Source organism: Periophthalmus magnuspinnatus, chromosome 7 (assembly GCF_009829125.3).
Source record: "Periophthalmus magnuspinnatus isolate fPerMag1 chromosome 7, fPerMag1.2.pri, whole genome shotgun sequence".
In the NCBI taxonomy this organism is placed as follows: domain Eukaryota; kingdom Metazoa; phylum Chordata; class Actinopteri; order Gobiiformes; family Gobiidae; genus Periophthalmus; species Periophthalmus magnuspinnatus.
In genome coordinates this window covers 34183376-34197846 of record NC_047132.1, presented here as the reverse complement: position 1 = coordinate 34197846, position 14471 = coordinate 34183376, and the positions used below count along the sequence as shown (strand labels likewise).

Below are 14471 nucleotides of genomic sequence, written 5' to 3'. Positions count from 1 at the left end.
AAACCATAGATGTTCGGCTCAGTGTTTATCGTGGGGATTTATTGTGGATTTTTTCGCAGTCGTCGGGAGGATTTTGCCGTTTTTATGTAATAAAGTCAGATTTGAGCTATAGAGGGGACACTACATGACTGCTATGGCTCATTATCGGCTCGTTCTGTGATGCTTCAGCTCGGTCCTTTAATGATGTTGTTTATTTAAAAATCGGTTTGTTTCACTGAGATTCTCCGGCTTTTGTCAGACTTTAAAGTAGGTTCAATCTTATCGTTTATCAGTGTTTCTCTGGAGCGACATCGAGCTTCAGTTTTATGTTCAAATGAAGCTTTGTGTGTTTGTTGTGTGTGTTTTTATGCAGCAAATCGACCAAAACAAAATATCGCCCTGTGCTGGAGATTTAAGATCGATATCCCATATGCTAAACAGTCCAAATATCGGCCTGATATAATGATACAAAACACAATCTCTAGTTTGTAAAAGCTGAAACGAAACTCAAAAGCTTCATTCTTCTCGACTCGACAGGGTTTTGCTTTTTTAAAATGGCGTCTGTGGCTTCGCTCATGTTTGTGACGCGTCAGAACATTTCAGACAAAAACATGTGACTTTTTGTGCGTCGTTGTCCTGAAAATGTCCCAGTCGAGTTTATTCAGACTTCAGTCCTGACCCTTTGGCTTTAATGTCTCTAAATCATCTAAGAGCCTCTTTGACACGGCGATTCTCCCCCGCACGACGTCACAGTGTTTTTATTTATTATGTTTCAAGCTCTGCCAGTAAATATAAAGCCACTTATCCTAAAAAGGCGTTTGTCGTGCGGCTAACAGGCTCCATATTGGACCAAAATACAGAGTCAATAGACTGATCCTCATTAGAACTCTGAGAAATACCAACTTCTAGATGGAGTGGTGTTTTGCCAGGCTCACAGTCGCCGCTTCCATCTCGGATCGCGGCTGATGCAGCGGGCGGCCCTGATGATGCAGCGGGCGGCCCTGATGATGCAGCGGGCGGCCCTGAGCCTGTGGCGTGTTTGCTCCACATTCTGGCATGAGCTGTATTTATTTTGGTGAGTCACCGAGTGTCAGTGTTTGTGTGAAATCCCCACACCACACAGATCACAAATGAAAGACTCAATCCAGGCAGAGTGGAGGTGTCTGCAGATACAATATGTTTAGTTTTACCTCCAGACTGACGCCGCCGCCTCAGACCGGCGTGTTCACGACGCTCCGTGACGTCCGGCGTGGAGCTGCGTATCGCCGTTACATTTGCAGAATATGTTTAAAGATTCAGATGATTCTGTGCAGAGTCACATAAAAACCTCCAGAAGAATCAACGTCTGACTGAAATATTTGATGATGATTATTTATGTTTGGATTTGTTTTGTGGTTTTAATGTATTTCTTATTCTGTAACGCACTTTGAATGACATCGTGTACACACTGTGCTGCACAAATAATCTAATCTAATCCTATCGTATTTGCACTACAGTCGTCCCTCGCTGTATCGCGCTTCACCTTTCGTCGTCTCGCTGTGTTTTTTTTTGTGCAATTTCACGTGTTTTTTACATCGTCTGAATGTGCATTGTGTTGTGCGTCCTGATTGGCTGTTGGACTGTAGACCATTGTGTCGTGCGTCCTGATTGGCTGTTGGACTGTAGACCATTGTGTCGTGCGTCCTGATTGGCTGTTGGACTGTAGACCATTGTGTCGTGCGTCCTGATTGGCTGTTGGACTGTAGACCATTGTGTCGTGCGTCCTGATTGGCTGTTGGACTGTAGACCATTGTCCATCAGTCTCCTCCGTGCCGTGTCTCCTGTCCAGTACAGAATGTGTTCAGACAAATTTACATAAACGTTGGATCTCAGTGTGACTCTGAAGTGCTGTACGTTTGCAATTTGTTTTCTCCCCGACAAAACCCACAATGTCGATGAAACGTTCTGCACCGACAAAGACGCCTACGAAGGTTTGAACTTTGAGAGAGTTTAAACGAGAGAGAAATGTGAGAAAATGTTAACGCCTGTGTGAGAAAAGTGTATAAAGTGTGTGGTGAGGGGTTTTACAGACAAAAACAGAGAGAATAATGTAAAAAATAAAGATGAAACTTCACAGATTTTGCTTGTTGTGGGTTATTTTTAGAACGTGACCCTGAGATAAACCAGGACCAGTGTAGATCTTTAAAAGTCGCCTCGTGGTCAGAGCAGATTTAAACAGACTCAGTTACATCTGAGAAAAGACTGAAACATAAACTCATATAAACAAGAATCGTATGTTCAGAACATGTCAAGGTCTAAACTCCAGTCTCCATAATCTCAACGTTCATTTCTCGTTCTTTATATGAAACATGCAACAGTTTGTTTTTGGGGTCAGTTTTTATCACACATGAGTTTTTCTTTGGACAAATGGGAAATGTTTGTTTATTTTTATTCTGATCAGATTTGAGTCGTAAAACGAGACTAAAGTGTCTCATTCTGCTGTTTATTTATTACAGCTCGTGATTTTTAACAATATTGTGGGTTTATAATTGTTTTTGTGGTTTAAATCTGTTGTTTTTGTGTCAGTGGCTTATGGTTTATCGTTTATAAAATGTCAGACTTTAAAAAAGGTTTTTCTGTAACGCGATTATTCCACAGAACGACCTGATGTGTGACTTTAGTTTATCGTCGAAATAAACGCAGAGTTTGAGATTTGAGAATCGCACCAAGTCAAAGTCTGATTCTTTTTCAATTCCCTGTGCCCTGTCTGATTTCTCATGGCACCTGCGCCTCCACGGGGCCCCTGGGCTCCTGTGACCGCGGCGTGTGGTTGGTGTGTGGTCGGTATGTTGTTGCCGTGTGTTTGCCGTGGTCGGCGTGTATTTGCCGTGGTCGCCGTGTGTTTGGCGTGGTCGCCGTGTGTTTGGCGTGGTCGGCGTGTGTTTGGCGTGGTCGCCGTGTGTTTGCCGTGGTCGGCGTGTGTTTGCCGTGGTCGCCGTGTGTTTGGCGTGGTCAGCGTGTGTTTGCCGTGGTCGGCGTGTGTTTGCCGTGGTCGGCGTGTGTTTGCCGTGGTCGGCGCGGTGACCAGACGGGGGCCGCTCTGTGATTCCCGGGTGAAAGGTGGGATAGACTCTGTGATTCGCTTCAGTGAGCAGATAGAGTTACAGCTCTATTTCACCGCCCTCCCCAGATTCATCCTCAGGACTAAAAAAAGACGGAGAGCGAGGGAGGGACACGCTCCTCCTCTGGTCACTGCGTCTCTCCACAGCGCCACCTTGTGCTGGAGGAGAACTCCACCTGTGACTGAAGTGTCAACGTCTCCACAGTTTGACTCAGAGGAGCTGGAGCTGTGTCCAGCTTTGAGTTCTTCACCTTATTCCTTCCATCCCATGTCCCTCCCTCTATCCCTCCCTCCATCTGTCGATCACTTTATCCCTCCATCCCTCCCTCTGTCTATCCCTCGCTCCGTCCCTACCTCCATCCCTCTGTCCGTTCCTTTAACTCAGAGATGAAATCTGGAGCTGTGTCATGCTTTTAACTTTACGTTCTTGACCTTATTCCTTCCATCCCTCCGTCGCTCCCTCTGTCCCTTCATCCCTCCCTCCGTCTCTCTTGTCTCACTTCTTCCTGTTTGTACTTTGTTCTTTACCTTTTTGTGGACAAGGCTGGATTTGTGAATTAATCATAAGTGGCTCAATATCTGGCCTCAGCCGTGGCCTCAGCTGTGGCCTCAGCCGTGGCCTCAGCCGTGGCCTCAGCCGTGGCCTCAGCCGTGGCCTCAGCTGTGGCCTCAGCTCTGCTCCGTCATGGTGGGATCAATAGGGGAAGGTCGGCGGCGGCGGCGTCCAGGTGATGCATAAGCCGCTGTTGGCGTGAGGCGTGTCCTTGTCCCTCACACACGTCTCCTTAAAGCCGCTCGTCCTGATTTTTGCTACAGAGTCCAGAGTTATTCCTCACTTACCTCATTCATCCTCAGGCCTCACACGGGCCTCACACGGGCCTCACACGGGCCTCACACGGGCCTCACACGGGCCTCACACGGGCCTCACACAGGCCCCTTAAACCCCGGGGCCACAGACCCTCTGCCCCCCCGGTGACCCTCTTCATTCTTTATTATTCATGTCTTTATCAGCTCATTTTGCAGCTTTAGGCCAGAGTTTTGTCGTCACAGTCATGCTAACGATAACAGTGCACTTCCTGATTGTCTCTTCATAATAAAACTGCTGTTCAAACGTTTATCGTCTTAAAACGTGACAGACCTGAGTCTGTTTAAACACTTTGCTCTGGTCCAGAGTCATTCTTCATTCACCTCGTGTCTCATCCTGACGGTTCACAGTTTATTTGTCACGACGATGCTAACAACAACTAGCATGCTAACAGAGATCAAAAGTGAAGTACAGTCAGACGGCACAGAGCGGAGTCATTTCTACTTTAAGAGAACGAGTGTCTGACAAATGTGAAACGAGAGCAGCTTCAGACACTTCAAAACTGAAATATTTATCACTTTAAAACTATTTGAAGAGAACGGACCGAGGTCTGAAGGTTTTACAGTTTGTACCTTTATCATCTGAGGTAGAATCTGAGGTTATGAGTTATAATCTGTTATAATCTGAGGTTATGAGTTATAATCTGTTATAATCTGAGTTAAAATGTGAGTTATAATCTGTTATAATCTGAGTTAAAATGTGAGTTATAATCTGTTATAATCTGATTTTAAATGTCTTTGGAAGCTTCTCCTCTGATCTTTGTTGTTCTTCTGTCTGTGACTTTGGTCCAGGTCACTGTCGTGGCTCGTTGCCGTGGCTCGTTGTCGTGGCTCGTTGTCGTGGGTCCAGATTCTTCACAGTTTTAATTCATTGTTTTTACTTTCACTTTCTGATTTGACGCAGGTTGTCGTTGCTCCACAGATCTGATCTTACTCAACAGCTTTGATATTTCTTCTTCTGTCCCTGGTCATATCTTTATTTATTTATATTTGATACGATCCTGATGTTCAGCTCTTTTACACAAACTCACATGATGAAGGAACGAGCACGAGGAGATTTACGGAGATTAGCGTCTGAAAATGCGCCGATGAATCACTGTGAAGCTGTTTCCAAATAAGAACACGGCTCCGACTTAAGGCTGAAAATAGCAGACGCCACACATCAGGTGGATGTCGTCAGCGCTTCCTGTCACTTAAACATTTTCAGTTGAATAAGAAACGTGTTGACAGCTAAAACCTCAGATTGTGTGTCACCTAAGCTGCGAATCAAAACCTCAACATAACTGCGCCGTGAGCCGTGTAGTCGGGGGCGACGGAGCCGGCGTACGACACGGCTCTTTATGAATCCCGTCCTTACATCAGAACGCGGCGAGCTCAGAGCGTTAAGTTGTGACTTGTGTCGGCAGCTTCCCCGAAACACGCGTGAAACGGGCTTAACGCTATCGGCCTCATCGGCGCCACCGGTCGGCTCCTCGTTTGGCTCCCGCCGCCGCCGCCGAGCAGATAAGAGTCCCGCACATCCAGCCCCGTCCCCCCCTCCCGCGCCGCTCGCCGTTATCCTGCGCGCCGGGTCTCACGGGGACAGCGGCGCTCGTGTCGCACCACAAACATAATTTATACTCTTTGTAAATTGCGTGTGATTTTTTCATTCAGATAAGTGCAACATCTGTTTTGCGCTGGAAGGCGCTCGGGCCCGGGTTTGTGTCACTGGCAGCAGAGATAGAGCGCCGCGCGAGGGGGAGGGGCTACGATCTGTCTTCCAATCCTGAATTCCATCTGCGGGAGCCTCTACCCTCTCATCATTACTGCTGTATTTAGTGAGTAAACAAACATGGAGCTCCATCTGCAGAGCCGCTCAAACATGCTCCAACTTAACCTGATCACTCACTTTTATCTCCTGGCGCTCGCTCCGATTCAGACACTTCATTTGAGCGATCGTTTTGGAACAGACAAAATCGTAACTCTTTATAAACAAATGATTCGTTTTGGCAAATTATTTTTGAAATTAAATCAGGCGTATTCTGCGAAATCGACTTTTCGGAGCTTTTAACCTCGTTGTCGTTGTTTCCTCGTCGTTCGCTCTCTGCAGTTTCATCTGGAGGGATTCATGTTTCAGCAAAATTTAAAAACTTATTTTTAAGACGCCATATTGACGAGTTTCAGACGACATCACAACGTTTTATTGGACGATAATAATAATAAAGACATGGACAGCGACAGTGAGACTTTCTCTTGGGTCGAGTCACTGATAAAAATGATCAGGTTCAACATTTGTGCTTTTACCTTTGGATTATTTCACATAAACTTCAGTGTGTGTGACCTCTGACCCCACCTGCAGTGTGACATCATCACATTCTAGTGTCGTAAAACCATTTTGTCGATCTTTTTTTTCATACGCTCTTCCTTCTCCAGTTTTATTTTCTTAATCGTTGATTCTTGTAGATTCTGCAGCGTCGCGTCGTCATTTTGGTACAAATAAATAAAAACGTGCTGCTCTAGTGCGACGTGCCTCTGTCCATAGGGGGCGCCACAGCAGGCGGCGCTTTAGTGTGACGACGTTTACGGCGACGTCAGCTCCACTGGACACTGTAGTTTATGAACTTGAAATGAGCTGAGTGTTTGTTTTCTGAAGTATTTTTAGATGAATTTTGTGATTTAAAAAGTGTAAATTATAACAGAGATGAGAACCATAGAGACACAAGCTGAGTATAATTTAACATTTGATAGTTTTGTAGATCTGTTTAAGCTCGTTCTTCTGTTTTTCTCTGTTCCAGTGTGAGTGTTTTGATTGTGATACAGTTGTGTTTTTGTGATACAGTTGTGTTTTTGTGATACAGTTGTGTGTTTTTGTGATACAGTTGTGTGTTTTTGTGATACAGTTGTGTGTTTTTGTGTTGCATAAACCCTCGTTCTTTTGTTCCTGTAGCGTTCGTTCTAAACATTAGTGTGTCTAATGTCACAGTCGTTCTGATTGAGTCTAAACAACGACCCGTCTGCTTCACTTCTGTTTTTCTTTCAGACAGCAGCTTCTGTAAATACTTTTAAAGTGTCTGTGTCTGTGGACGTTTGACTACAATAAGTATTAAGGCACATTTCATGTATCTTTATTTGTCCAGGCAGAGCTCAAAGAGAGTCCAGTTAAAACACACAACAAACAAAAACACACAAAAACAAACAAAAACACACAAAAACAAACCAAAGACCTGCACACGTCCATTTAAAACATAAAAACACAAGTGAGATGATAAATATTATACATTATTAAAGTGCCGCAGTGACATTCATCCAGTTTAAATGTCCTTCAAATGTCTTTCATTTTTGAGAAGCAAAATAGTTTTTAGACAAACATGATCCTCGTATGAAAAGTGTCAAAGAGCCACATCAGAGCGAGGACAATAAAAGGAGAGGACATTAAAGGGGCGGTTTGGTCCACACAAACAATGACTCTCAACGGCAGATTTACATTTAAAGTAGTTTTAGCAAACACCTGAATGAGACGGAGACGCAGAGACTCAGGGCTCTGAGGAGTGAGACAGAGACAGACATGAGACAGGACTGAGGTTTGGACGGTGGACACCTTCACTCTCGTTCTTCCTTCACTCTCGTTCTTCCTTCGCTCTCGTTCTTCCTTCGCTCTCGTTCTTCCTTCGCTCTCGTTCTTCCTTCGCTCTCGTTCTTCCTTCGCTCTCGTTCTTCCTTCGCTCTCGTTCTTCCTTCGCTCTCGTTCTTCCTTCGCTCTCGTTCTTCCTTCGCTCTCGTTCTTCCTTCGCTCTCGTTCTTCCTTAGTTCTTCTTTCGTTCTTGTTCGTCGTTTGCGCTCGTTCTTCCTTCGCTCTCATTCTTCACTCTCGTTCTTCACTCTTGTTCTTCCTTCGCTCTCGTTCTTCCTTCACTCTCGTTCATTCTTTGTCCTCGTTGATGTCGTTCAGGAGGATTTCTTGCAGTTCTGATGTAAACCCCTGACCACAGATGTGTCTTTGTGAGACTCATGAGTCCAGACACAGAACGACACAAACAAAAACAAAGAGAACAACACAAACAAAAACAAAGAGAACAACACAAAAAACAAAGAGAACAACACAAACAAAAACAAAGAGAACAACACAAACAAAAACAAAGAGAACAACACAAACAAAAACAAAGAGAACAACACAAACAAAAACAAAGAGAACAACACAAACAAAAACAAACACAGGTTCATTTAAAACATTAAAAACAGGATCAGGTTCATTTTAAACATCGACTTTATACAAAACTGAAGTTATAAAAACTGAAACAATGATGAGCTGAACCTCCTTTTGATTCTTTAAGACTCAAACACAAAACAAATGTGTTTGAAAAGTGCCGCACGTTTATGCACAAACACGTGTTAAAGGTGCACTGTGTAACTTTTCAGACGCAGTGTCACCTGTCTGCCTGCAGGTGGCGCACGTCTGGGCAGGTCAGTTAAGACAGTTCTGTGTCTGATGAGAATAAAAGTGTAAAGAGCGCCCCCTGTCTGAAAGAGCAGTGTAATCATCTTATTTTTTATCATATCGTCCAGGCCTTAGGTGTTACTGGTCTGGAATGTTCCGCAGTGTGGCTTTAACTTCTCTGTCTTACATTTGTTCCATTTCAGGTTATTTCTTATAAAAGTCTTGAAAACCCTGTCTTCTTATTGTGACCAAACTCCACAGATCTGACCTGTCCCTGTCTCCTGTCGTCTCCTGCAGATACACGTTTAATGCTGCACTGCGGAACATTCTAGACTAATCTTTACTGTCTCATTATAAATATATCATCAGTAAAATAAAAACACCTGTCTGGTTTGTGTGGATGTGTTAAAGCCGCACTCTGCAGCTTTTCAGAGACTTAAAGAGACGCCGGGGGAGCGTCTGTCGCTCAGGCCTCGACTCTTTGACCCGTGTTTACTCTGTGATTGACAGGCGCCGTAATGGCCGACATCAGGCCGGTATTGACGTGTCAGTCGCACAAATATTAATTATACGTCTGGACGAGGCTCAGGATGTAAACGAGAGCGAGGGGGCGTGTCTGAGAGTCGTACACTTAAAGGCGGTGAGGTGTGTGTGTGTATATGTGTGTGTCCGTGTGTGTGTCCGTGTGTGTATCCGTGTGTGTATCCGTGTGTCCGTGTGTATATGTGTGTGTCCGTGTGTGTGTCTGTGTGTGTATCCGTGTGTCCGTGTGTGTGTCCGTGTGTGTGTCCGTGTGTCCGTGTGTCCGTGTGTGTGTGCGTTCTCGCTGACACACGGGGGTAAAGTCTGTGATGGCTGAGGGCTCTGATGGGTAATTGAGAACAGCAGGTGTGCCCTCCCCCCCTGTGCCACTCGAGGGCGCTCACCAGCTCAGCCGCCATCTTCAAAGCCTCCCGGGCTCTCACGCGTCCCCCCGTGTCCCCCCGTGTCCCCCCGTGTCCCCCCGCGTCCCCCCGCGTCCCCCCGCGTCCCCCCGCGTCCCCCCGCGCTCCCACTGTCACCGATATGAGAACAGCGTGTATGTGCTGTTAATCAAAACTCTGAAACGAGCAGGTGAAAGAGAGAAAGAGAGAGAGGAGGAGGAAGAGGAGAGAGAGAGAGAGAGGAGGAGAGAGAGAGGAGGAGGAAGAGGAGAGAGAGAGAGAGAGAGAGGAGGGAGGGGCTCTGAGGTAAAGCTGTGGATAAAGTAAATGCACTGGAGTTGACCTTTTGACCCCTGTAAACATGGCAGTTTATGCTAATATCACATTATTGAGCCCCGCCCACTTTTGCCTCAGTGCGACTCACCTGAGTCTGAACTTCATGTTTCCCTCAAACCAGAGTCCAAATCCCGATGGATTTTGTCTCAGTCGTCAATGTCAAACCTGTCCCCCTCTCCCCCGTCCCCCTCTCACCCCGTCCCCCTCTCCCCCTGTCCCCCACTCCCCTGTCCCCCTCTCCCCTGTCCCCCTCTCCCCTGTCCCCCTCTCCCCTGTCCCCCTCTCACCCGTCCCCCTGTCCCCCTCTCCCCTGTCCCCCTCTCTCCTGTCCCCCTCTCCCCTGTCCCCCTCTCACCCGTCCCCCTGTCCCCCTCTCCCCTGTCCCCCTCTCTCCTGTCCCCCTCTCCCCTGTCCCCCTCTCTCCTGTCCCCCTCTCCCCCCGTCCCCCTCTCACCCGTCCCCCTGTCCCCCCTCACCTGTCCCCCGTCCTCGCTCGTGTTTATAAACGGACAAACCTGCCGCCGCGTTTAAACGAGGACGACTGTGACTCTGTGTCTGTAAATCAACATCTGAACTTTAATAACAGACGAATCAGGCGCCTCCTGTTACCGTTAGCAACAGCTTTGATTGACAGTGTTGCTAAGAGGGGGTGTTAACTTCAACAGCCTCGCTCCTGATTGGCTCTGTGGTTGCTATGACACTCACAACAATGAGCTTCATTTGGAGCTGAAGCTGTGGGGACGTCACTTCTTTACACAAAAACAGCAGTAACAGAGACGACATCTAGTGGTGACACACGAGATGACAACAGGGCCACGTCGACCACAGACCTGACTCGTACCTGGGCCTCCTCCTCGCTCCTTCCGCTGTAATATTCCGCAGCATAAAGCATGTCTAATGTTCCATAGTTTGTCTTTAACGCTGTGTTCCTGCAGGTGACGTGTCTCCTGCATAAAGTTACACACTGGAGCTTTAAACATGTTCTTCGTGTGTTTGTCACAGATTTTTAAAAAAAACTTACAGGGAAATTGTATAAACAGAATCAGAGTTAGTGAAAGTTGTTCTGAAGTGTCCTGTTTGGAGTGTTCTTTCAGAATCAGACTCTTTACAGAAACACAACGGTCTCCCCGTGTTACGCCGCCGTTTCCCCCGCGCCGTTTCCCCCGCGCCGCTTCCTCTCCGCTGTTTCCTCTAGACTCAAATTGGTTTACTTCTAAAAATAGTGCCCTCGCAGACTTTGCTCTTACGTGATAAGCCATGTTTATTTCGGTAAGAGGTAAACTTTGAAAGTGTTATCTTTGTATTTGTGGGAACATTTGAGGATTTGGGATGATTCACCGGGGCCGTGGGTTTTTTTACACTGATCTCTTTAGGAGCGCACTCTCCCACATCCACAGACGCCCGTTTTAGCTCGTGTCTGGAGACGAGGAGCTGGGACTTTTCCTCTCACTTTGTTTTGTTATTCTGAGCACGTCACAGCCTCATAACCCGCTCCCTCCTCCACCTCCGCTGACTTTTTCAAATGAACAAATCTGATTGAGCGAACGCCATTACCTGGGTAAATGAATGATTCCTAAAGGACCGGACAAGGCCTAACACCACCTGGAGGCTGGAGCTTATTATCGCCGCAAACTCCAAAGAGAGCGCGGCGTGCGTGAGGAGCCGCGCGCTCTTTGTCCGCGGCCTCTATTTCCATATTAATGCGGCGCGTTTAGGCATCGGAGACTCGAGCGCTCATTTGATAACGCCGCAGTTAGCTTTCCGCCAGGTGTCTAAATATGTATCGTTCTGATAAGATTAATTGGACGGACTAAGTACACAGAGTCGCGCCGGGATCCGCGAGCAGACGTCCCGGTGGCGCGGCGTCGGTCCGTGACTCAGACGTCGGCGCGGGGCCCGTAGACGTTCGCCGCCGAGCCTCAAAGTGCCTGAGATTGAAAATAGCGTCTCTCTAACGGTCCCTCAAAAATAGCTGAGCGAAGAAGTTTTTGTGTCGCGCCGATAAATACGAGCTCCGAGCCTCTGACACCGAAGCCTCACCCCAATTTCCAGATCAGATCAGCCCAGATCAGATGAGCCTTATCTCATCTGCGCCGTCTCTGTGTCTCATGCAGCGCGTCATTAGAAAAACCACACACGCCTCCGTCTTCTGAAGGACGAACCTGCAGCTGAAACAAACAACGCACATTTTTACATTCACTTTTCTTGATTCTTTTTCTGCTCCGAGCTCCGACCTTCAAACGACATTTGTCAGAAAAAGTTTGGTGTTTTCTGATCTGCTGCTTCACGAATTCATGTTTCACAAACTCGGCAACAAAACTCGAGCGGCGCCGTTACACAATGTGTCCAGAACTTTCACACCTGCAGGGGGCGGTAAAGAGGTTTTATTATCGTCATAGAAACAACTAAATTATGTTTAGAGCCTCAAACGTCACAGATCTGAGCACAAAGCCTCGATTCACTTCACGTCCTGATGTTTGGCTCCAGGTTTGACTTTGACCAATAGAAACGTTTCATTTTCCTCATAAACCTCCACTCGATGTTTGTGTTTATATTTATGTTTATATTTATGTTTGTTCATCTCATCACCTGATTGTTTTTGGACCTGACCAGTGTAAACAAAGATTCACTAAGAGTTAAAGTCTGGACAGTTTGAGTCTGGACAGTTTGAGTCTGGACAGTTTGAGTCTGGAGTTACAGGATCAGCTGCATCGAGTCCAACAAACATTTCCTCATTTAGTTTTTATTTCACATAAACATGAATCAGTTTAAAATCTGTCTCTGGTTTATCTCAGGGGTTTAAAGGTTTAGAGCCACAGCAGCTCAGAGTCTGACACTGACCTGAAGGTTTGTGGTTTGAGTCCTGTGTCTGTGTCATTGAGGTGTGTGAGTGTGTGTGTTAGTGTGTGTGTGTGTGTATGAGGTGGGTGGGGCATCTGGGAGCCCACACCCCCCTCCCTCCCCCTCCTCCCCCCGTCTCCTCTGATTGGCCCCTGAGATCTAGACCAGGAAATGATGGATGATACAGAGATAAACAGACAACTGCAGCCCCTAAAGACACACACACCTCCTCACTACACCTCCTCCTCCTCTACCTCACCTCTTCCACACCTCCTCCTCCTCACCTCCTCCTCCTCTACACCTCCTCCCCCTCACCTCCTCCTCCACACATCCTCCACACATCCTCCTCCTCTACACCTCCTCCACACCTCCTCCTCCTCACCTCCTCCTCTCCTCCTCATAAACTGCCCTGGTGTAGTGTACACACAGAGGAGCTGCTGACAAAAACAAATCTATCAAAGTATTTTGTCTTCTCCATTGTGTTCTCAGTGTGTGTGTGTGTGTTTGTGTTGTTTGTGTTTGTGTTGTTTGTGTTTGTGTTGTTTGTGTTTGTGTTGTTTGTGTTTGTGTTGTTTGTGTTTGTTTGTGTTTGTGTTGTTTGTGTTTGTTTGTGTTGTTTGTGTTTGTGTTGCTGTTGTTCAGTCCTGTGTTCATCTGTTTTAAGCTGTTTGATTCTTCTGGGACCTGGCGTCTTCATATGTGGACAACACATTTTGGGTTGTCTAGACCACAGTGCACATTTTATGAAGAAGAAGAAGAGCAAGAATACAAACATATTCAAGAATGTTCAGAATATATATATATATATATATATATATATATATATATATATATATATATATATATATATATATATATATATATACATACACACACATATATATAATTTATTCTTTGTTTAAAGTAAATCGGTTCATGTCTGATATCTGTGGATACTTAAAGTTATAGTGTTGTAATCAGTATCGGATCAGCTCTTTCTGATCCGATACCGAGAGATCTTTACTGTGCGTCACAGCTGAAGCTCAGAGCTGATTCTGTAACGACCCGACTCAGAGTCAGTGTTTCACACGACACTATCACAGCTAACAAGGCTAATGCTAACGCTCTGTACTTCAGTGGCGCTCGGGACTTGGGCGGCGCTCGAACTCGTGTGTGCTCCAAACAACTACACAATTTAACATAAACACAAATACACACACACACACACCCACACACACAGAAACACACACACAAACACACACACAAACACACACACAAAGAGGAAAAGGCCTCCACTGTCACTGATTGTAAAAGGGACGTAAATGTTTTATGTTGGCGCTTTGTGTTAAACCAAACTCCTCCCGTTACAAACTCCTCCTGTAACAAACTCCTTCTGTTACAAACTCCTCCTGTTACAAACTCCTCCTGTTACAAACTCCTCCTGTAACAAACTCCTCCCGTTACAAACTCCTCCTGTAACAAACTCCTCCTGTAACAAACTCCTCCTGTTACAAACTCCTCCTGTTACAAACTCCTCCTGTAACAAACTCCTCCCGTTACAAACTCCTCCTGTAACAAACTCCTCCTGTAACAAACTCCTCCTGTTACAAACTCCTCCTGTTACAAACTCCTCCTGTTACAAACTCCTCCTGTTACAAACTCCTCCCGTTACAAACTCCTCCCGTTACAAACTCCTCCCGTTACAAACTCCTCCCGTAACAAACTCCTCCCGTTACAAACTCCTCCCGTTACAAACTCCTCCCGTTACAAACTCCTCCCGTTACAAACTCCTCCCGTAACAAACTCCTCCCGTAACAAACTCCTCCCGTTACAAACTCCTCCCGTTACAAACTCCTCCCGTTACAAACTCCTCCCGTTACAAACTCCTCCCGTTACAAACTCCTCCCGTTACAAACTCCTCCCGTTACAAACTCCTCCCGTTACAAACTCCTCCCGTAACAAACTCCTCCCGTAACAAACTCCTCCCGTTACAAACTCCTCCCGTTACAAACTCCTCCCGTTACAAACTCCTCCC

The 14471-nt window shown here is 46.3% G+C and overlaps 1 protein-coding gene across 2 annotated transcripts in view; it reads left to right on the top strand.

Moving 5' to 3' along the window:
• Positions 1-14471, top strand: part of camta1a (calmodulin binding transcription activator 1a) — a 413228-nt gene that overhangs the window by 215456 nt on the left and 183301 nt on the right. The window lies entirely within an intron of this gene.